We start from the raw sequence: 25,675 nt of genomic DNA, 5'->3' as shown, positions 1-25,675 counted from the left end.
ATATCAGGCACAAAAACTAGATAAGATTGATGAAGATAAAATTGCATTCTGCCAATAAATGGTTTTAGATCTTTCATGAGAGACACAGCTAGAGCATGTCAAATACAGAAGTGATTGCTAGTGGCAAACCAGAGAACTGAATACAGACCCCTTGTTTGTAGATGTTGAGAAAGGATTACAGGAGCTGAATGGGCTTTCAACCCCCATAAGAACAACAAGTTCAATTAACCAGGGCTTTCTGGTATTAAACCAATATTCCATGACTGTTTATGTACAGACCTGTGGCTCCAACTGCATATGTGGCATAGTATGGCGATGTTGATCATCAATGGAAGGAGAAGCCCTTGGTTCTCCCTAGTTAAAGGGAATGTCAAAGCACAGTAAAGGTTATAGATAAGGATAAGGGGACCAGCTAGGAATATTAAGGACAGGAAACTGGGAAAGGAAATAACATTTGAAATGTAAATATAGAAATATCCAATTAAAAAAGGTATATACGGGGCTGGGGATTTAGCTCAGTGGTAGAGCGCTTACCTAGGAAGCACAAGGCCCTGGGTTCGGTCCCCAGATCCGAAAAAAAGAACCAAAAAAAAAAAGGTATAAAATTTGCTAAAAAAAAAAGGAGAAAAAAAGATAATTAGCAGCTAATCAGACCTATTGAGTCAGTAATCCAAAGGGTTCCTGTCAGGGATTTATAGTCAGAATAATATTAGTGGAAAGATTGAGATGATGAAGATCAAATTTGGAGCACTTCTCTCTCCCAAATACCAGTATCAGACACTTACTGCTCTATAAGTATCCAAATAATTGAGGAGTTTACTCTGAGCTGAGGAAAGTATACTTATTTTTCACTTCTTTCTTAGGACCATTTTCTTCTGGGCAATAAGAACAAAAATCCATGAGCTCTAAGGAAAAGAACAGTATCCTTCCAAACACCTGGCTTTTGGGAGAAAGAAATTAATGATATAAACTCTCTGACTTCCAGGAACCATTAGAAGCAGGGAAGTCCAGATTCTTCTGAGAGGCTCCCAGCTCCTGATCCCATGTGTGGAAGGATCAGATCAATTCTATCTCTTCAACTTACATATTCCACTCCTACCAAGGCTTCAGTGAGATTTCTCAGGGATGATGTATTTCTTCCTTCTTTTATACCAAGACAGAAGACCAGCTTCGTTCTCCCCATCTCTGATTTCTTCATCGTCTTTGTTCTCCCTCCCTAATGACTGTTTCCCCTGAATTTGAGGCCAATTAGTAAAACCTATAGGTACTGAAGTAATATCTGAGAGGCATTTGCAGTCAGGACAACACTTATTACATCACAGAAGAAGCTAGTGCTCTCAAGGATACAAGAGATTTTTCAGGGAGAGCCTAATGATATTGTCACTGAGAACTGCCATGGCCTGACTCTAAACAGCTTTCCTTACATTAACCAGTTTTGAGGGTGCCAATTTAGGTATGTCTCCTGTGACACAGTGGAAACTTTCGTTCTCCATCTCTCTAAAGCTAGTGACTTCTGAATGGAGAAAATGAGTCAGGGGTATGGCATGGATAGAAATTATTTAGGAACTTGGAGTGGAGGAGATTCTTCTGGATAATATTTTTATTCCCAGGTCAATTCCTGTGACATACAGTTCAATTTTCTAGGTTTTCTTAATTTTATAAAGGCCAGTACTTTACCTACACACCTTTCGTTGAATGAATATTGTATTTCACTTTCCTATTGTACATTCCTTCATAGGGGACATTATAAATATTCCTGAATATGTACTCAAAAATTCTGTTTTCAAATTCCATTCTCTGCTATGATTTTGGAAACAAAGTGGGCCCATCTATAGACTGAGAATAACAGTGTAAATATGGTGTACCTACTTCAATTATAAATTCCCAAATCCTTATGTTATTCAAAAATTACCATCATCAATAAAGCAAAGGACCACATGGAGTATACAATTCTTTTCTCTATTCACATTTGATATCTGTACTACACTATCTACTTCCTGTGTTCCCATGGCCAGACTTGAAGGTTTTAGATGTGTTGCCATGATTCTTCCTTAATGTCATATATAAGAAACAGGAGCATGGGCAGGGGGAAGAAAGACTTGAGGAACAGTGAAACCTCAACTCAATACCTTCATAAGTACAGGAGGGAGTCTCTTTGATATACTCATTTGCAAACTCTACATTCTTGACCTAGTTGTGCAGAATCCATGTAATCATTCCACCTAACCTAATAGGTGTAGGAAGCACCTAAAGTATATATATATATATATATATATATATATATATATATATATATATATATATATATATATATATATATACATATATATATATACATATATATTCAACCACCAAAACTGGATAACATTGATGAAGCTAAGAAATGCATTCTGCCAGGAAACAGATATAGATATTTCCTGAGATACAAAGCTAGAGCATGTCAAATACAAATGTGAATGTCAATGGCAAACCAGTAAACTGGAAATGGAGTTCCAGTTGGTAGATTCTGAGAAAGGATAATAAGAGCTGAAAAGGCTTTCAACCCTTAAGAACAAAAATGCCAATGAACCAGATCTTTCTGGTACGAGACCAATATTCAAAGGTGGAAAATGGAAAGACCTAAGGCTCCAACTGCATTTGTAGTAGAGGATGGCCTTGTTGGGCACCAAAGGAAGGTTAAGCCCTTGGTCCTCCCTTGGTTTGACTTGCATTTAAAGGGAATGTGAAGGGACAGTAATGGGATGGTTTATAGAAGAAGTGGAGAGGGACCTGTTAGGGATCGTACGGGAGGAAATTCTAAAAGGAAACAGTATTTTAAATATAAATATATAAATATACATTTTAAAAAAAGAAATAAAATTTGTAAAAAATAAAAGATATAAGAAATAAAAGAAAAGAAAACTACCAGCTAGTTACAGCTATTGACTCAGAAATCTGATGAGTCACTATCAGGTAATGACAGTCATAGAAATAATAGTTGAAGGACTGAGATGATGATGTTTAAAATAGAAGCTCTTCTCTATCCCAGATATCAGGGTCAGGCACAAACTGCACTATAGGAATCTAAAGCATGGAGGAGTTTACACAGAGCTAGGGTTACAAAACTTGTCCTTCCCGTGTTCTTTAAGTCCCTATTCTTCTTGTCAAAAAGAATAAAGGCCATGCACTCTCAGGAAAACAACTGTGCCCTTTCCATCCCTTGGCTTTTGGAATAAAGAAATGAATGATATAAACTCTCTGACTTCCAGGAACCATAAGAACAGGTAAGTCCAGATGATTTTGAGAGGCTCCCATGTCCTCATTCCCATATGTGGAAAGCTGAGATGAAGGCTGTCTCTTCAGGGAACCCACTAAACACCTACCCCGGACTCACTGAGCTCTCAAATGGACCAGGTAATTCTTCCTTTTTGATACCAAAACAGAAGGGAAGCTTTCTTTGAACATCTCTGATTTCTTCATCCTCTTTGTTCTCCCTTCAAAAATGTCTGTTTATTCTGAATTAAAGGCCAATTAGTAAGCTCTAGGGGTACTGAAGAAATATCTGAGAGGCAGATGCTATCAGGACAACACTTGTGACCTCACAAAAGTAGCTGGGCTCTCTAGGTTACAAGAGATTTTTCAGAGCGGACCTAATGATAATGTCTCTTAGAACGCCCATGGCCTACATGCTGAACAGCTTTCCTTACATTGACCAGTTTCAAGAGTGCCTTTTCCAGGAGAGTCTCTTGTGTCACAGTGGAAACATTTACGTACTCCATCTCTCTATAAAGTTAGATACTTCTCTTTTCTTCATTAGTGGTTACATGCTCTGAATGGTGAAAGTTAGTCAGGGGCATGTCACGGGTAGAAAAGATTTAGGAAGATGGAGTGGAGGTTATTCTTCTAGATAATATTTATACTCCCAGGATTATTCCTGTGACATACAGTTCAATTTTCTAGGTTTTCTCTGTTTCGCAACGGGCAGTATTTTCCCTATAGACCTTTAATTTATTGAATATTGTATTACAAATGTGATCATATTCTAGTTTTCTTCTCTTGCTTAGTGATGAAAAAAGTGATACCCAGTACTGTATTAGAACAAACATTATATAGTACACCTAAAGAAAACAAATTGCTCCCAAGGTCAACGTAACTTCATAAGTAAGCAATTTGAATTCACAGAGAAATGGTAAAGTATTGTATTATTTATCCTTAAAAGGATACTTGTAAGAATCTTTTAGAAACAGAAATCTAAACATCTGTATAAAAATGTTATATCTGCTTTAAATGATCAGAATGCACATCTGTGATTGGCAAACCTTATTAAATCCTATCAGGAAGCTGAGGGTAAAACTGGTTCAGAAAGCAGTCATCAACAGTCCAGCATTTGTGACAGTCACACCATTAGCCTGTGCCGCCATAGTTCTTGATCCCTGACCTTAAAAGATCCCAGCCTTTCCGAACTACAAATTGTTCCATTCATTGTTTTTTATATCAGAGTCAGTAGGGAAAAGATCTTAGCCAGCTTCACAAACAATTTTATTTTTCCAAAAGCTTTTAATGGGTTGTGGTCCTCGCTAATCATTCTACATTTCCTCGGGCAATGATAGAAGCAATGATCTACCCCAGAGGCAATTGCTAAAAGACCTGTATCACTCTTATTGCAAATGCCAATGGCACTGCCCTCTGAGTGGTAGAAAGCTCCATGAGGATTTTCATGCACTTCTTAGATTAAGAGAGGATGAGTGCAATAACTGAGCACCACTCTGCCTGAAATCCTCGTGGGGTTCATGACTCACCAAGGTCCAACGAGACTGTGCTGAAGAGTGGGCCATACCCCAGGATTTCTAAAGCTCTGTGCCATTCCTCCTTCACAGGCCTTGGCAATACACCATTTCAGAACCAAATTTGAACTATGCTTTTACCCTAGATATAATTTCAAATACTATACTAATTAGGGAGAGTGTGCAGCCTTACATTGTCCTTGACTTTAATGGAATTGCTTTACATTTCTTTCCATTTAGGTTGATGCTGGGTACCGGCCTGCTGTCCATTGCCTCTATTATGTTTCTGCATAGGACTCGTATCCCTGATTGCTCTCACCCTTTTAACATGAAGGTGGGTTGGAATATTTTTGCAAGCTTTTTAAATATCTAATGAGATTATCATGTGATTTTTCTCTTTCAGTTTCATTATATAGTGAATTATATTGATGGATTTTCAGAAATTGAAACATCTCTGCCTCCCCCTAGAAATTAATAATTACACAGCATAACCTACAGAAAGGATCTCACATTCACGTGCATACTCCAATAGCTCCCCAAAAACACAAAAAAAATACAAACAAAAAAAAATCATGCACCCTACTGAACAGATGTAATACTCACATACATACTCAAACATCCTAATCGAAAACACAAAAACCAAAAAACCATGCAAGCAAAAAAAAAAAAAAAAAAAAAAAAAAACCCTGCTCCCGCAACATCTCATTAATACCTTTAAGCATTAATGTCCTCTACTCAACAGTAAAAGGACACAGGCTAATACAATGGATTTAAAATCATTATCTATCCTTCTGTTGCACTCAAGAAATACAATCCAGCAACCAAGATAGACACAACCTCAGACCAAGGGGTTGGAAAAGATTTCCAACCTAATGGACACAAGAAACAAGATGGTGTAGCCATTCTAACATCCAGCAAATCAGACTTTCTACCAGAAGTAATCAAAAGAGACGGGGAAGGATACTTCATATGCATCAGAGGAAAAATCCACCGAAATGACATCTCAATTCTGGATGTCTATAGGCCAAAGACAAAAAGCAGAAATATTGGTGAGAGAAATATTGCTAAAGCGTAAATATCACATCGAACCTCACACATTAATAGTGGGTGACATCAATGTCCCATCTCACCAAAGGCAGGCCATTGAGACAGAAATTAAAAAAATAAATAAATAAATGATTTAACAAACACGGGGTTCAATAAAATTGACCTCACTGATATCTACAGAATAGTTCACACAAACACAAAAGTACACACTCTCTTTTCAGTACCTCATGGAACCTTATCCTAAAATGAACATGTTCTCCCACTCTAAAGAAGCCACAATGGATACAGAAATACTGCACTAACCATTGGATCTTCTCAGATCACCATGGATTAAAACTGGACTTCAACAATAAGAAAAAGTGTATAAACTCATTGAAATTCAATAGCTGGCAACTTAAGATCCACCAGTTCACGGAAGAGATGAAAAACAAAAAGTGCTCCTAGAATTTAATGAAAATGAAGGCACAACTTCTCCAAACTTACCTGCATATGCAGCACAGGGTGCTTTTATAAAGAAACCGGAGAGACCCCACACTAGCAACTTCCCAGCACACCCTAGATCTCTAAAATAAAAAGAAGCAAATACATATTAAAGGAGGAGACAGCAAGAAATGATCAGACTCAGGGTGATCCATCAGAAACAAAGAGAATACAAAGATCAAAAAAACAAAAAAAAAAAAAACAAAAAAACAAAAAAAAACCAAAAAAACAAGAGCTGGTTCCTTGGGAACATCAATCCGACAGACAAATCCTCAGACAGATAATGTAATAGGAGGAGAGAGCATCCAAATAACAAATTAAGAAATGAACAGGGAGCCGTATCAATGTACAATGATGAAAGTCACATAATCATTAGTTCTCACTTTAAAGTGGATGATTGTGTAGACTGATTGCACTGACCACAGGTAAATTTAGGTAAGATAAACTCTGTAAATAGCTCTACAACACCTAATGAGACACAAACAGTAATTAAGTTTCCCTACTGAAAGAGCTCAAGGGCCAGATTGTTTGAGTGCAGACTCCTACCAGGTTTTCAAAGAATTCTCAACCTACACCAAAAAAACAGAAACAGGAGGAAAACGCCAAAATGATTCCATGACACCAGTTTCGCCCTGACACATAAATCACAAACGACACAACAAAGAAAGAATTTCAGGAGAATTTCCCTTACCAACATTGGTGGAAAAAATACTAGGTAAAATGCTCGAAAATAAAATCCAAGGGCATATCAAAACCGCCATTCAGTGCCATCATGTAGGCTACCTCCTGAGGCTGCAGGAGTGGATCAATCTATGAAAACCCATCAAAGTGATCCACTATATAAGCAAACTGAACTGAAAAATAAAAATATTCTGCCCTCAGCATTTCACATTAACGTGCGAGCTCCACCTGGAGTTAACTTTGTGGATGTTGCATACCATGCAGTATATATATATACACATATATATTTATATTGTATATAAATACATATATATATATTTATACACATATATAAAATATTATTATAATAAATTAATATATTAAAGTGATATGTACAATCATTATAATAGTATAATTAATAATATACTATATTAACATATTAAAGAATATTATTAAAATAAATAATATAGTCATATTTTATTAATACATTATATTATTATATATTTATATCATAATAAAATATAATTGATACTAATATATTATGTTAGTATATTAAATTATTATATAGTAATAAACTATACCTCTCTTACCCTCTTCTGACTCTCTACGTAACCACACCCTCAGTACTCCAGTATCAACTTTCCCCTCTGGCTCACTGTCATAGGCTTTAACATTTAAAGAACAGTTAAAAGGGACAGAAGGTTCATATGCGATCTCCTTATTCCATGAAAGAGGACTAGTCAGGGGCAACCTCCTTTGAGGAAGCAGATAAATATCAGGATACAAATAACATTTGCTGGGGGAAGATCAAATTCAAATAATGACTTTGCATATCTATCCAGTGTATTCTGAGAAAATGGGGAATATTTTTCCTAAAGACCCAGCTATACTACTCCTGGCCTTATATCTGAAAAAACCTCTGCCATACCGCAAGGACATGTGCTCCATAACGTTCTAACTGCTTTCTTCATAATGAGCAGAAAATAGAAATAACCCAGAAGCCCCTCAACCAAAGAATGACTACAGAAAATGTGGTTCATTTACACTATGGAATACTACACAGTTATGAAAAATAAGGACATTGTGAAGATGCGGTGGAGTAGATGGAATGAGAAAGTATTGTTCTGAATGAGGTAACTGAGTCCCAAAATAACATGTACATACTCACTTAAAAGAGGGTATTAGCCATAAAGTACAGAATTCAAACACTAAGATCTAAGGAACCAAAGAGGCTAAACAAGAAGAAAGACCCAAGAAAAATTATTGAATTTCACTCAGAAGGAGGAATAAAATAATGAGAGGAGGCAGATGGAAGGAAAGGAATGGGTGGCTGAGGGGATGGGACGGGAAATGGGGTTTGAGAATCATTTCTTGAGAGAGACGAGCAAGAGGGACAGAGGGCCAAGAGAATAAAGAGAAATCAGTGACTGTCCAGGGTGGGTGCTATCTCTAAGATTTGCCTGCAATCTGGGATTGGTGAGGCTACCCTAGCGTGTATGAGGGTGACTTTAGTTGAGACTCGGAGCAGTGGGGATACAAATACTGAAATGGTCACTTTCCATAGCCACAGAGGACCAAAAGTGGAAGGATAAGGACACAAAGCCACCCCCAAAATTTTGACACAGAAATTGCCCTCTCTATAAAAGACACAGGTACAGAGATGGAAGAGAAATGAGGGAATGGACAAAGGACAAGTAGCCGGATGTGAGACTTATCCTACGGGCAAACCTCAAACACTGACATGTTTGCAGACGGGAGGATAGCATTATTGTTCTCTGCAAGGCTCCACCGAGCAGCCGACTGACACAGAAGCAGAGGTGCACGGCCAAAGATCGGATAGAGCTCAGAGAGTCTAACCAAAGAGCTGAGGAAAGGACTGAAAGAGGCAAAGGAGCACAGTGGTCTTCACGAGGGTTCACTAAACCCGTCGCCTGTCTTTGGATCCTGTTCTCCTACTCGAGCTTCGTTTTCAGGACCTGGTGGGAGATGATGAATCTAACCCTGCAAAGACTTGATGTGCCAGGGGAGAGGGTGCACCCAGAAGGGCACTCCACTCGCTCAGAGAAGATGGGGAGAGGATAGAAAGAGGGACTGTAAATGGTGGGAGCCTGGAGGAGTGTGGTGACAGTGCAGCATTCAGAATGTTACCTGGTGAATATATACAACCATTCTTGCAAGGGGCACAGGCCTGACATCACGGGGATGGTGGCGTGACATCATGGGTGTGGCTCATGACATCGTGTAGGTGGGGCATGACATCATGGGAGTGGGGCATATCCTCATGGGGATGGGGTCATGCTATCATGAAGCTTCATGGAAAATAGTTGAAACTAGAAAAAAAAAAAACAGCCCGAGAGCGAGCTGAGACCTAGAGACACAAACATGGCGCGTGTTTACCTATGGATGGTATCAGGTGTGAGGCAAATCATATTCTATCTACAATCCACAAATGGAGAGAGGACAAAGGAAAGGAGAAGGCCGGTGAGAGGGAAAGCATCAACCTCTCTGAAAGGAAAACTGTAACAGATTCTGTGATTGAAGTGCGGACGACTGAGACAGGAGCTGAAGGTTGGTGGGGAAGAAGGAGGGATAGCGCTGTGCAGAGAGAACCGGCCAGAATTAGGGGACATATAGGTTAATGCAGAAACTCAATGGATGCACTTGTTAGTTCATGGCGTCTAGAGAACAACCTCCCGAGTATTTAATCTGATAGAGAACGCAGAGTCCGAACCTTCAATCTTTTGAAATCAAGCAAGTGGAACCTCAGGTTTTGGGATGGGGCACATTCAGTGGAGTCGGTTTCTGAGGAGGTCAAATGGAGATCCCTGAATAACAGACCGATGCTGGGACAGAGATTATAAAAGCTCAAGCAAATGAGCCCTTCTGGTACCTTAAGCCTCCATCGATGTAAATCCACCCGAAAACCCCTTCCCGCTCTTCAAGGTTTGTGTAGCCCTTGTTCAACCTGAGTAAAATATATGCACACAGCGCGTCCCTGAATACCTTCTAACAGAGTTGTGACACTGAATACCTTGGAGCAACCCCCAACTCACTTGCAGGCAGACCAAGAGTCTGTTGAGCGACTGGTTCCAGAGGCCACTTCATCCTTTTGCACCTGGACACTCTAAGAAGCATACATCAGAGATGTCTGTGTGTGTGTGTGTGTGTCTATTTGTCTGTGTGTGTGTCTGTGTATCTGTGTGTCTGTCTATGTATCTATGTGTCTGTCTGTGTGTCTGTGTGTGTGTATTTTTATGTGTGTGAGTGTTTGTGTGTGTTTGCATCTGTGTGTGTTTATCTCTGTGTACGTGTGTGTATGTGTGTTTATGTGTGTGTATGTGTGTTCCTGTGTTGTGTCTCTCTGTGTGTATTTTTATGCGTGTGAGTGTTTGTATGTGTGTATGTCTCTGTGTGTGTATGTGTGTGTATGTGTGTTTATGTGTGTGTATGTGTGTGTATCTGTGTGTGTGTATCTGTCTGTCTGTCTGTGTCTCTCTTGGTGTGTCTGTGTGTATGTGTGTGTGTCTGTGTGTCTGTGTGTGTGTGGATATGTGTGTTTATGTGTGTGTGTGTGTGTGTATGTGTGTGTGTGTGTGTGTGTGTGTGTTAGTCATGCACAAGCTAACCATCCTCACACAGACTGTCTGGTTTGCTTTTCTTTTTGGAAAGTTGGCAAATCTTTCTCCTGTCCTAAGAAAAGACCACCCTGATTCTCAAATCTCTCTGTGAAGTCATGACAGGTTGAGTGATTTTCAAGTATGAGGAGTCTGTCCTAGTGAAAATAGCTTTCATGGGTAAAATAACCCTTGAAAAACATGTCTCAATATTTACTTTACTTAGTCTGTGATCCCTTGAGGGGATTATTCTATTATTATTATTATTATTATTATTAATATTATTAAAATAATCATCATTATATTATTATTATTATTACTATTCCAGGATTATTACATTATTTTATTGTCTGTGCTGTTACCAGTGTGCTAATGTTCACTGATGGCAGGAAGATTATTTTCCATGTGTGTCCCATTCGACGGCCATGTTTTAGTTCTTGAAACTGAAAGTTTCATTTACATGTTCCCAAGAGCAAATACATGCAAGTACAGAAAGTTCCTTGGTCTTCTACATGAGAGTGACACCCTCACATAGTCTTCTGATCTATTTGAGGAACAGAATTTAGATAGGCAATGAGAAGGTTGGTGACCAAAGACCCAAGTTATGGAGAAATAAGACAGTTTTCACAATATTACAGGTTTTGGGGGTTGGTAGACATTACATAACCATCTTTTCATTCATAGCAGGAAGAGTCAAAATTATTAAAATATTGTAGGCAGAAAATTTTAACAACATATTAATGCTGGCTAATTTAAATTCCTGTATTTTTTTCTCTGGAACATTATATATTCTCTTTCAGGTTCTTCTTGAAATTATTTGAAGATGTGAAAACCGGTATGTGTTTATCTGTACACATTCATAGAGCATGGCCGTCACTCTAGTGAAGGACAGACTGCACGACTGTCAAGAGACAGACTGACTTTCTTGCCAAAGGAATAAACCTTCATGTTGACGGAGGCAGTTTCGATCTTAGGTGCAGATGTTTAAAATCCCCTGAATGCTTCCTACAGCTACCGTTTCCAATATGTGGTTATAACCTCGGATGTGGTTTGTTCTTTGAATTTTTTTTTTAAAACTACAAGAAAGTTTCGATTGCATATACTATTTGGAGATGTTGTCTTTTATCTTTTCTATCGATGTACTCTGGGTTGTAGACCGTTAGGCATTTTATGATCTATCTCTCACAGCAGGGGCTGCCGATGAGTTGAGTCTTCATCAGGAATAAAGGAAAGAAGACAGGTAAGGTAATAGAGAACTCCCTGATGTATTTATCTCCTGTGAATCTGAGATGGCTGTTGTCATCAACCCGTATATATAAACTTTAACTTTACAACAAAGTATACTCACATGAGTTTAAACCTTTGTACTTTTCATTGTGTAAATATTTGCAATAAAGAGAGTTTTCAAAGTAATAAAGTTGTGTGATGTGTGTAACACTTTTAATAGATTCTCTTGTATAACTTAAAAGAATATATAAATGGTTTTCCTTCATGTTGAATATAATGTAGACAGTGTCTCTTCTAACAATATATGTTGTAATTTTGGCCTCTATAAAATTAAATATGTTCATGTCTTGCCTAAACTTCCACCACAAGTACTTATGGAATACTTCCTATACTTGCTTAGTGTTTTTTCCTAAATATTGACTTTAAAATGCATTCAGCAGAATAGATATTGAGGCGGATGGAGGGAGGGAGGAAACTGAATAGAAGGGGAGGTAGAGAAGGGAGTATGTAGGAGGAATTAAGTATAGTGAGTTTGGAAGAATTAGGTATAGTGATTGCAGGGAAAAGGGAATGGAAATCACAAGTGTGGGGTGCACATCTCTAGAAATTTCCAGAGAATGGTAAAAGGCGAATCCCCAGGGTGTCTATTGGGGTGAGTCTAGCAATAGAGATACAGAACCTTAATTTGCCATTTCTGTAGCCAGGCATGACTCCCAATGATGTGACACGGAAGAAAACACACCCACAAAACGTTCAAACCAAAATGAACACAGCCTACAAGATCTTCTGAGACAAATATAGATACAACAGACATGGAAGGAACGTCCAACCAATGGTTAGCATAGATTGAGAACTACCTCTTGGTCAAGCACCGATCCCTGACACTATTAATGATACTCTATCGTGATTGTAGACAGATTCCTAGCATAACTGTCCTTTGAGTGACTCCACCCAACAGCTGAGAGAAACAAGTGTAAAGATTCATGACCAAACACTAGCTGGAGCTTGGGAAATCTTAAAAAAAAACAAAGAAAAACAGGTGAAGAATTGAGGCCCAGATGATATGAGGGACTCCATAGGAAGAACAATAGAGTCAACTCACAGTGATTCTTGTGATCTGCCAAAGACTGAACCACCAATCAGAGAGTGAAAGTGGACAGAACCTGAGCCCCCAGGACATAGGTAGCAAATGTGTAGCTTTGTCTTTTTACAGGTGCCATCGAAAATGAGTGTTGCCATCCCATGAAGACGGAGCACCGATTTTTGGATGTAAAGTGAGTAAGTAAATAAATGAATTTTAAAGAAACAGATATCCCATCAACAGACAATATGTTTTGGGAAATTCCAATTCTAGTTGTTAGGTATCCGCATGAAGACAAAGACTGTGGAGTGCCTATGTCCTTAGAGGCCATAATCCTTTTCATTCTATTCTTCCATCAGAATCCCCAAGCTCCAACTGTGGTTTGACTAATGGGTTTTTGCATCTGACTGAGTGAGCAGATTTGTGGAGTCTCTGAGACTAGACTCCTGTCTGCAAGCATAGCAGAGTGTCATTAATAGTGTCAAGGATCGGTGCTGATCCATGGGGGACTTCTCAATCTGTACTAACCATTGGATGACCATTCCTCACTCTCTGCTCTATGCACGGACCCTGCATTTCCTGTGGTCAGAATACATTTTGGGTCAAAAGTTAGTGTCTCTATCACTCCATTTTGGTTGCTCTCTGGCTACAGGAGGAGGGCTCTTCAGGTGGATATCACTGAGGCTGTGAGTCTCAAGTAAGGAAAAACCCATTGATTCATGGGCAACATTCTTACCCCAGGTCTAGGCCTCTTTCTGTATATGACCTCAACCTCCCCACCCCTATCCATCTAGACTGATGTGTCTGGACTCAGTGGCAGAGGATGTGACTAGCATCACAGAGACTGGACATGCATCATGAAAGAATAACCCTGTGGGGTCTGAAACTCCTTAGAGGAGAAAGGGCTGGGAGATAGATTGTGAGAAGTGTGAACTAGAGGGGGCCAGAGTGCAGTATGTAAAGTGCATAAATAAACAAATAACTATATAAATAACTAGGTCTACTTGAAGGAAGGATGCAGTTGTGTGTGTGTGTGTGTGAATGTGTTGTCTGTGTGAGAATATATATATATATATATATATATATATATATGAAGGTAAGAAGCAATTCTGTGAATTTAATATTAAATTATCACATTTGAGACAACAGTGGTCTATGCAGAAGACAGGCAGCTTAGGCACTATATTTACAAAAAAAATGGCGTTTGCTGAATATGAAGAAATGATTCGGTGATTAATAGCACTATCTGTACTTGCAGAGGACCCAGGGCCAATCCCCAGCTCCCATGTTACAGCTTACAGGTGGCTGTAATTTCAGCATCACGGAATCTCACATGCTCTTCAACCTCCTGGGCAGAAGGCATGCATATGTCTCACATGTAGACAAGCAGGTAATACACTTACATAAGTACAACAAAAAGTACTAAGCTGTTCCTTGTTGAAATCATTTGATTTACGTGAATATTCAAAGTGATAATCACAGTCAAATAAAAATTGTATTGATCCATAATAATCAAAGCCAGAAAAAGTTAGCAATCACCTGAGTCACTTTAAATCTATTTATTTAAAAAATTGTAATAAAAATGTGCAGTAATAAAATTTAAATTTTATTAATATACATATAATATACCTTAGTATACTCATACATAGCTGAAAAATTATACTTTCCACATATTTGTTTAACTTTTATAAAGGTTGCAGTTTGTGGTTAGTTTTTGTTGGATATTGTAGGTGTTTATTTTCAAGTATTAGCTCATAGAGTCTCTAAACTCATGCAGAATATATTACAGGAACTGAGGTCCTCTTCTGTTGAATCCAGGAATGCTGCTATCTGTTTTTCTTGTTGTCTGATCATTTTTCTCTATGTATATATGAACAAGGATATTCATGTTCTGGATTTCTTCCAGTTTTGTCAAGCTGATACCTGATAGCTGATAGCTGATAACTGGAGAATATATAATTTTTGAAGATCATTTTAGGAACTATTTCTGATATCTGCACTATCAATGTTGTAGACTTTCTAATACATGTTCAAATGAATGGCTATTCAGGGAGTAAACATGCCTTAGTTACTGTTGTTTTGTCTTTTTAAAAGAAGAAATGTGAAAGGGATGGGGGTTGAGGTAAGGGACTCTGAGGGGGAAAATAGGAAGGAGGGCAGCATTTGAGACATAAAGAAATTAATAAAATGAATAAATACAAAAAATAAGCAGAAGTCAAAATATACAGAAAAATATCAGATTTAATTGATAGGAAACAATGCTCTTTTGTATCGTACCCCACTCCTGAATTTTATATTACATAATCCATCTAATAACTAATTCTCAAAAATTAGATAATTGAAAAAAAACATATTACAAGTACCACAGTAGGTTGACCAAATCATAAAAGCAATGTTTGTACTACTGTACACTTTCTATATTCTATGCCCATATCCAATCCAGAAATCCATTGACATTCAATTATTACATACTGTACGTTATTCTATTCTGTGATAATTCATTACTATTTTTATCTTCTATGACCAGACCTTTGAAGAGAAATAATTACTTTGGTAGAATGTCTCTGATTTTGGATTTGCCTAGCGTTTTTTTTTCTTTTTTAGGTTGAGATTGTATGTACTTGATGCAGATACCAAAAATTGTTTCCTGCATTTTTTGTCTCAGTTCAGCACTAGGTGGACACCTGGCATCTTAATATCGCCCCATTAGGGAGCAATGAAATTATTTTAAATTATTTTCCTTTGATAGTTAAAAAATATTTTAATGTATTTTTCTATTGGATTTCCTTTTAAAGTAATAGAAGTTTTAGAAGAATTACTTAAATACTATGAAAAGACTGTGTGTCTCTTCAAAATTTTAGGCTTTGTTTTCAGTTTCTCGGTCATTTTTTTTTCCAAAACTTTGGCCTTAATGGTCCTTCCTACCTCTAAGTAGACTCAAAACAAGACTTCTGAGGAAAATATAATCAATGTCTTAATGTTTGGGTGACTCATGACTCAAACAATACTCTAGTTTTAGTATCACTGTAATTTATATTTTAAAATCTTCCATATTGTCTGCACACCAAAATGGAATTCTATTTTTCTTTCATTATACACATAAAGACCCAAGATTCTAATTTTATTTTATTGGGGAATAACAACCAGTATCTAATTTTCTAACACTAGCTGACCTTTTATATTAGTCTTCTGTCACTTGTAAACTCACTTATTTTCCTTTATAATGTGTGCATGCATGCAGATGTGTTTGTGTGTGTGTGTGTGTGTGTGTGTGTGTGTTTGTGTTTATCTGAAACTATGATGTTGATTTTGAGAATCACGTGGCTGAAATTCTTTTCCAACACCCTGTTAGAAATCATAAAAGGGAAGAATGATTACTCCTGTTCCAAAATCATAGGCGCTGGGTGCCCAAATCTGACATGTGGACTGACCAAATGGTACACAAAGCAGAGTCTAACAATTCACTCCCCTGAGAACTACTTAGGAGTTCCAGTCCAGTGAAATGAATTTACATGTACTGAGGAATATGGAATTGTAGCAAAATGAGCTGAGATCACTTGGAAGTATTTCTTGGAAGATCTCCAAATAGCTAAGAAAGGATACAGAGAACTTTCAAGGACCCTGAGACATTAGCATGTGGTTTAAACTCTGCCCAGATCAAAATATTTAAGTACTGGACTAATCTACTAAACTTATTTAATAGTAATCGTACTTTACCACTGTTTGCAATTAAGAATGGTGGTGAATGTAGAGAACACTCTAAAACAAAGTTATGTTTCTAAAATTTTGTTTCAAGACAGCCAGAAAGAGCACAGTGGTTTTGTTTTCTTTCTTTCACAGACTATGCACCTTTTTGAAAAAGCACTTTGTGATCCTCAATTACCTATTTGTTATCACAACTTTCTTCAGACCCAGAGTTTTTCTCAATGCAGCCTTGACTTCTTGTTTATTTAGGCTTTAGATGATGGTGTTCATCATGAATGTCACTGCTGTATAGACCAAGAGATTATCAACTCCTGATGGGTGATTAGATTTGGGCCTCAAGTAGTTTTGTCCCAAACCTACAGGGCATCCCATTCTCCATGAAATAATTGCCAAATGGACACACAGACCGCGACTCATTTGGGTTGCATAGTGAAGCTGGGCCATACGCTGGGCAAAGGCATGGGTGCCAATATGCATCACTCAGTTATACCAAAAAGTGTGAAGAAAAACATCTGTGTGGTACATCCCTCCTGAGAGAGTCGTAAGTACAAGGCTCTCCACACCTTAGGTGTGACAAAGCCCATGTAACCAATTTCCAGGATACATAAGTTCACCAGAAAGAAGTACATGGGGGTGTGTAGAGATGGACTGGTGAAGATAGCTAAGGCAATGAGAGAAGAATGTGGGTGAACAGAAGGAAGCATTCTCCAGGGACCTCAGAGAACTTGGCATTTGCAAAGCATTTGACAGTCAAGCCCTTCTCCTGCCACAAAGAGCAATTGACATAATTGACACTCATCTCCAGAAACACAGAACAGTAAGCAATTTTTAGGATTATTGTAGATGAGAGATATTAATTTTTTAGTATTTTAAAGCCTCAGTTACTTCAGAGTCAAAGTCAGTCTGCAGTTACAAAAATCAAAGCTTAGAAAAGATTTTTTTCTCACATAATTTCATATCTTATACTTTCTCTCTTAACACCAGGGAATTTTTCAAAGTGTGCTAAGCATTGAGCCAAGTGTCCAAATATTTACAAAAGAATTTGGAAACATGTAGTCCTGGACTAATGATGCTCAGGCGGAAGATTTACCTTCGGTTTAAGTTCAGTTTCACAGGCTGTATAAGCAATCATTCAAACGAAGGAAAAGAAAACCTTGAGTGTATCTCGATTTTTACACATTCTTATCATTAACTGGTTATCAATGTTATACAGAAAAACTGATCCACCCACTCATCTCTATGCTTTCCTGATGCCACAGGTATAGTCTCTCCAACCACCCTGTGTGTGTGTGTGTGTGTGTGTGTGTGTGTGTGTGTGTGTGTGTGTGTTTGTGTGTGTGTGTGTGTGTGTTGGGCCCAGATTTTTCTCTGTTTGCCATTATGAATATTCAAACCTACACAATAAAGTTATCATTTCCTCAAGACTCATCATTTTTGAAGATGAATTAAAATCAAATAATCATTGGATAAATAAATAATTACTGGTTTACGTACATAAATTTAAAGGCAGAGAACATCTAGATGTCTGCACAATAATGATGTGGACAGAAACAAATCTTAAGAAGTGTAAAATGAGCCATGAAAGAGAAGAAGGATCAACCAAACAACACCATAATTCTTCATGATGCATCGTTCAATATGGCAGCTGTTATCTGTAACTTAATAGTTCCAGTCTCTTTTTTTTTTTTTTGGTTCTTTTTTTTTGGAGCTGGGAACCGAACCCAGGGCCTTGTGCTTCCTAGGCAAGCGCTCTACCACTGAGCTAAATCCCCAACCCCTCCAGTCTCTTTATAGAACATGTTTTCTTAGAGAGAGTATGATTGCGTAGGCTTTAAATTACTGTTTTCTTAATATTGTTCATGATATTCTATCAATCAGACTATTGATTTATATTTAAAAAAAGAGAAAAAAGAGGTGGTGTCTTGATATGTATTCCAGGCTAACCTGAAATTCCTAGTTCCTCTCCCTCGGTCTCTTAAATGTGGGTATTGTAAGAGCAAGACATGGTGCCTTGCTTGATAGAAATTTCTTCCTATTCTTTCATCTCAACATCTTAAAATTCTACCAAATTGCCTGTATTTCTGTACACATAGTATCTATGCAGTTCATTCCTCTTTGCTCACTTTTGCATCAGGCAGCTGCTGTATTCTTGCTTGGTTACTTACATGGAAAACTGTTCAGTTCCAGCACAGCCTTGTCTGTTTTCAGATAACATCCTTCTCTTCTGTCTACAGTTAAACTCTGTATTTCACACTGTAACTGATAAAGTAGTTGTTAGCACTGTGGTGGTGACTACATTTCACCTTGTTCAAATTGTAGCCTTATATGGATATTGAATATGGTCTGCAAAGTTCTTATCATTATTTTTACCATACTTACCAATCCGTGAGCTCTCATGTAATGAGAATTTCCAGTGTTTAGCTTATTTTGGCTCCTTAGAGATTCTGTCGGTCCCATCCCATTATATCTTCTGAAGTTCAATCTCATGTCTCTCAAGCATTGAAGATGTGTCAAACTCATTTTTCTCCCAGTTGATATCTTTTCTCTTCAAATGACATAACCTTACCTGTTTTTTTGGGGTGTGTATGTCTTTGCTGAAGTTTGGCTTTTCTTGCCAAAAAATACTTTCTCCTTACAAGGGTAGAATAGGAGATACCACCTGCCTATTAGCTTCTCTCTCTATTCACTTGATATAATGGGATTTCAGAGATTTGTGAGTAGATCAGTCACATGGTTGATCCACAAATCAAACGTGAGTTTCAGTATATCCAAATTATATATACACATGTTACCTATGTTTACAAATACCATATAAGACACACACACACACACACACATACACATGCACATGCACTCACATGTATGCCACATACACATGTGTGCCTATATATTCATGCAAAACACAGACACAGAGAAACAAAATAGAGAAAGAGCACATGGAGATTGAACATGAATTAAAATGTTAGTATAAACAAAAATGCAGGGTAACAGTATTTGTTTACATCCCATTTCACCATTAGATCACTTAAAGAAGCGACTAAGAAAAAATATATTCCCCATTGGATTGCTTCTATGTGAAATAAGTTAATTTCCCAAATCACTTAAGTTGATCTGGAGTTGAATGCTTGTCAGCTACATGAGTCAAGAGCATGTGTGCATGTCTACCAACACACATTTCAGATTTAACTTTGTGTACACTCTGTTTTGGGGAACTTCTCATCATCATACATAATTTTCGTTTCTATTCAATAATTCATCACTAGATTAATTTTCTATTGGGGATAATGAAAAAGATAGCTCCCCAAACATCAACAACAAAAGAGCAAAACAATACGTACTTTCTCATGGGGGCAGGAGACATAATCACGTATACTAGCTTATTAGATCTATTACATTAGATCTGCACCCATTCATGCAAAGTTATAAAAATCTAAGTGTAGAGAACATGAGACAGACTTAAAGCTCTGACAATTATTAAGCAGTAGGTTTGTTGTACATAGTTGACCTCTCAGTGGACTTTGCTCTTGTAGAAAAATTACTGGAATGCAGAGGATTCTATTGTGATGGATTTCACACATATTTTGATGTATTGTAAATATGTCTCAATTTTCAATTAAAACAAACAAATTAACAAAAACAAATAAACAACCTTCCCACAGCTAACACAGAAAATGAATACTTTTATAATTTGAAATATTTTTAAAGAAACTTCCTTTTCTTTTTTTCTGTGTGTATAATAGGGCAACATATTTATTGTTCAGAGGCATAAAGTACAGACTACTGAGAAGCTAAGATGAAATAGTTATAAACCTGTCACATTATCAAAATATTCCATTTGCATAGCAGCATGGAAAGGTCGGTATACATTGTGACCCATTTTTTTCAATTTTTTTTATTTATTTAATACTTAATAATAATTCTTTGGTTTCCGGGCAAACATCCCCCTCCCCCCTCCCCTTCCTTATTGGTGTTCCCCTCCCAACACTCCCCCCATTGCCACACTCCCCCAAACAGTCTAGTTCACAGGGGGTTCAATCTTAGCCGGACCCAGGGCTTCCCCTTTCACTGGTGCTCTTACTAGGATATTCATTGCTACCTAAGAGGTCAGAGTCCAGGGTCAGTGCATGTATAGTCTTTAGGTAGTGGCTTAGTCCCTGGAAGCTCTGGTTGCTTGGCATTGTTGTACTTTTGGGGTCTCGAGCCCCTTCAAGCTCTTCCAGTTCTTTCTCTGATTTCTTCAACGGGTGTCCTATTCTCAGTTCAGTGGTTTGCTGCAGGCATTCGCCTCTGTGTTTGCTGTATTCTGGCTGTGTCTCTCAGGAGCGATGTACATCAGGCTCCTGTCGGTCTGCACTTCTTTGCTTCATCCATCTTTTCTAATTGGGTGGCTGTATATGTATGGGCCACATGTGGGGCAGGCTCTGACTGGGTGTTCCTTCAGTCTCTGTTTTAATCTTTGCCTCTCCCTTCCCTGCCAAGGGTATTCTTTTTCCTCATTTAAAGAAGGAGTGAAGCATTCACATTTTGATCATCTGTCTTGAGTTTCATTTGTTCTAGGCATCTAGGGTAATTCAAGCATTTGGGCTAATAGCCACTTATCAATGAGTGCATACCATGTATGTCTTTCTGTGATTGGGTTAGCTCACTCAGGATGATATTTTCCAGTTCCAACCATTTGCCTACGAATTTCATAAAGCCGTTGTTTTTGATAGCTGAGTAATATTCCATTGTGTAGATGTACCACATTTTCTGTATCCATTCCTCTGTTGAAGGGCATCTGGGTTCTTTCCAGCTTCTGGCTATTATAAATAAGGCTGCGATGAACATAGTGGAGCACGTGTCTTTTTTATATGTTGGGGCATCTTTTGGGTATATGCCCAAGAGAGGTATAGCTGGATCCTCGGGCAGTTCAATGTCCAATTTTCTGAGGAACCTCCAGACTGATTTCCAGAATGGTTGTACCAGTCTGCAATCCCACCAACAATGGAGGAGTGTTCCTCTTTCTCCGCATCCTTGCCAGCATCTGCTGTCACCTGAGTTTTTGATCTTAGCTATTCTCACTGGTGTGAGGTGAAACCTCAGGGTTGTTTTGATTTGCATTTCCCCTATGACTAAAGATGTTGAACATTTCTTTAGGTGTTTCTCAGCCATTCGGCATTCCTCAGCTGTGAATTCTTTGTTTAGCTCTGACCCCATTTTTTAATAGGGCTATTTGTCTCAATGCGGTCTAATTTCTTGAGTTCTTTGTATATTTTGGATATAAGGACTCTATCTTTTGCAGGATTGGTAAAGATCTTTTCCTTCTTTGGGAATCACTATACCTTACCTCAAACTGTGTAACAGAAAAATAATGATAAAAATTTAATGGTTATGGTACAGAGACAAATACCCAGATCAATGGAATAGAATTGAAGACCCAGAAATGAAGGCACACACCAGGAACTTGGTATTTGACAAAGGAGCCAAAATCATCCAATGGAAAAAACATAGCATTTTCAACAAATAGTGCTGGTTTGACTGGAAATTAGCATGTAGAAGAAGTGATATCAATCAATTCTTATCACCGCATACAAAGCTCAAGTAAAAGTGGATCAAGGGTCTCCACATAAAACCATATAACCTAACCCTAGTAGAAGAAAAATGTCAAAGAGTCTTGTACACTTGGGCACTGGGGAAATTTCCTGAATATAAAACCAATGGCTGATGCTCTAAGATAAAGATTTGACAAATGGAACTTCATAAAATTGTAAAGCTTTTGTAAGGCAAAGGGCACTGTCATTAGCAAAAAGAAGCAACCAACCGATTAAGAAAAGATCTTTATCAATCCTCCAATTGATAGAGGGCTAAATTCAATCTATACAAAGACTCAATGAATTATGTTACAGGGAATCAAATAGTCCTATCAAAATTGTGTATAGAGCTAAACAATGAATTCTTAACTGAGGAATATCAACATCCTTAGCCATCGGGTAAATGGAAATCAAAAAAACAAAAACAAAAAAAAAAACAAAAAAAAAACAAATCAAACAAAACAAACAAAACAAAACAAAAAAAAACAAAAAACAAAAAAAAAAAAAAACCCTGAGATTCCACAGCACACCAATCAGAATGGCTAAGATAAAAACAAATTCAGTAGACAAATGATACTTAAAAGGGTGTGGAGAAAGAGGAACACTCCTCCAATGTTGGTGGGATTGCAAGCTGGTATAACCACTCTGGAAATCAATCTGGAATTTTCTAACAAAATTTGTTCTACATGAGGATCCTGCAATACCACTTCTTGGGTATTTACCCAAAAGATGCTCCAACATATAACAAGGACACATGATGCTATATGTGGAAAGCAACTATATATATATATATATATATATATATATATATATATATATATATATATCTGCATAAATACTCACACATATATTGTATGTATAAACACACACACACATATATACATATATACATATATACATATATACATATATACATATATTTGCCAGAAGCTGAAAAGAACCCAGATGTCCCTCAACAAAGAAATGGATAAAGGAAATGTGGTATATTTACACCCTGTATCCTAAGCTATCAAAAACAATGTTTGCATAAAATTCTTAGGATGGAATTAGAAATTATCATTCTGTGTGAGGTAATAACACAAATAATATAAACTAATTGGAAGTGTGTATCAACCCAAAAGTGTGGAATTCATAAGAAAGAATCCACAGGTCATATGAAGCCCAAGCTAAAAGAAGACCAAAATGTGGATGCTACATTGTTTCTAAGAAGGAGGAACAAAATATTCATGGGAGGAAATACAATGATAAAGAGTCAAGCAGGGACTGAAGAAAGGGTCAACCAGAGACTGCCCCACGTGGGGATCCATCCACTATGCCGCCACCCAATTCAGACTTCATTGCTGATGCCAACAAATCCTTGCTGATAGAAATCAGATATGGATGTCTCCTGAGAGGCTCTGACAGATCCCTACTGATATAAATGAGGATGGTTGCAGCTAACCATTGGATTATACATGGGGGTTTCAATGGAAGTTTTAGAGAAAATACTTAATGAGCTGAAGGGATTTGCAAAACCCCAGGAAGAACAACAATATCAACCAACAAGACCCCACCAGAAATTAGGGGGATTAAACAACCCACTAGTGAGTACAGTTTGAGGAACCAATGATTCCAGCCACATGTGTGGCAGAGAAATGCACTGTCCAGCATGATTGGAATTAAAATCCTTTAATCCAGTGAAGACTTGTTTCCCCAGTGTAGGGTAATGCCAGGGCATTGAGGTTGAAGTGAGTTGGTGGAAATGGGAACATCTTCAAAGAAGCTGGAAGGGGGGTTTATGGGAGAGGGAGGAAAGGAGATACCATTTGAACTGAAAATACATAAAATATTCAGGAAAATTATTAAATAAAAATGACATTATGTCTCCTTAAATTAATAGTAAAATATCATTTCCCATTTCTGATATTGGCTCAAATATTAGAGTTTGGCATTAATTTCATTTGCTCTCTTTTGCTGTCTATAATCAATATGTCCCTTTTTGTTATGACTTATTTAAACAAAACTGTATTTTACAATTTAAAGAAATATAGAATGAAAAAAAAATACTGACATCATTTGTGATTCAAAGACAGTAACAATTTTACTATATTTCCCTTTACTAAAAGTTAGACATTTCCTTGAAGAAACTCAGATGGATAATATCTAAATTAGTTTATAGGAATGGTACATCAAGTAATTTTTGTTAATAGCGTCAGTCAGGAAATGATTCTAATATTTATGCATTATGGTAGTTGATTATGGAACACACCGAATGTTCTTAGATTTTGTAATAATGTATATAAATCATTAATTCTTAATGTTTGTTTACAGAAGGAAGTTATCAACAAATACATATATATATATGTATAATGTGGCACACGTTTCTAATATAAATAGAGCATATTAAATATATAATTTATGAAGTAAAGGTGAGAAAAATAAGATCTATCATTGATTCTACCTACAGTTGGAGTTAATATATGATTAAGGGATCCATATATTTCTTTCTAGACATCTAATGAGATAAAATTAGTGTGGAAAAAGCTAAAACTGCAATTAGCATGTTTGATCTAGTATACATATTTAAAAATTGCTTTTGAAAAAATACTCAGAAAATATTTTCAAGGTTATATATACGCATATACAAAAATTCACTGTGTCTATAAATTATCAATATCACTCAAGCTACTTTCTCTGGTCTTATTATATTTGAATTATAAAATATACATGTATATGTATGTATGTATACTCACACAGGCACACTCACACACACAAACACACACACAACAATACTTCTAAAAATTTGAAACAAATTAGTAAAAAATAGACTTTCAGAGAAAAGTAATGAAAAAGGATGAACTAAATTCCAGTACTCCCAAAAGTGTACATTCTAGCATATAAAACTTTGCCTTATAATTTTTAGTAAAATACGTATGTGGCCAATATATGTAATCAGATCCCATTTGGACTTATTACTCAGAGTTAAAGTAGATATTGAAATTGAGTGGGAATAATATTAAATAACAAGATTTAGCTATACTTTTTCAATTATACAAAAAAATCCGAGAAATAGTTAAATGACACAACATGTAAAATTGCTTTCTATTAAGCATTGATATCTAAGTGTTAGTCTTCATAGTCTATATAATAGAGAGAACTAAAACTCACAAATTGTGTCCTGGCTTAAATACAATTTTCTTGGCTTCTGAATATACACAGAACCAATCAATACAATGAAAATGGATAGATGTTGTGTTACAAAAAGTAAATGACCTTTTGTTTATTTATTCTGTATGAATTTATATTTGTAGCATTTCTTCCCATGTTTCTGTTGGATATTTTATAAATCCTTACTTTGGTGTGCTTGGTGATTAAATTTATCTGAACATGGCTGAATATGTCAATATAGTAGAATTGGATTCTTGGGGCAGAGAATACCTTTGCGTTAAACCTGGTTAAAATGAAATGGTGGTCACAGTGTGCACAACCAAATAGAAGGTAAGAAACTGTGGCTTCGGGTACCCATTTCTTTATGAGACTTCACTTTGT

General features: G+C 37.1%; 1 long non-coding RNA gene and 1 pseudogene across 1 annotated transcript in view; both read right to left on the bottom strand.

The window, feature by feature from the left end:
• LOC134484694 (uncharacterized) overlaps nt 1-2,239 on the bottom strand; it is a 36,391-nt gene extending 34,152 nt beyond the window's left edge. Inside the window, exon 1 of the long non-coding RNA XR_010062350.1 lies at nt 1,085-2,239. This is a non-coding gene — a long non-coding RNA (uncharacterized LOC134484694). The remainder of the gene's footprint in view (nt 1-1,084) is intronic.
• Olr1832-ps (olfactory receptor pseudogene 1832) lies at nt 16,923-17,376 on the bottom strand (annotated as a pseudogene).

Source organism: Rattus norvegicus, assembly GCF_036323735.1.
Source record: "Rattus norvegicus strain BN/NHsdMcwi chromosome Y unlocalized genomic scaffold, GRCr8 chrY_unlocalized_30, whole genome shotgun sequence".
NCBI lineage: Eukaryota > Metazoa > Chordata > Mammalia > Rodentia > Muridae > Rattus > Rattus norvegicus.
Note: the sequence above shows the minus strand (reverse complement) of the source record. Positions and strands in the feature narration are given on the sequence as shown.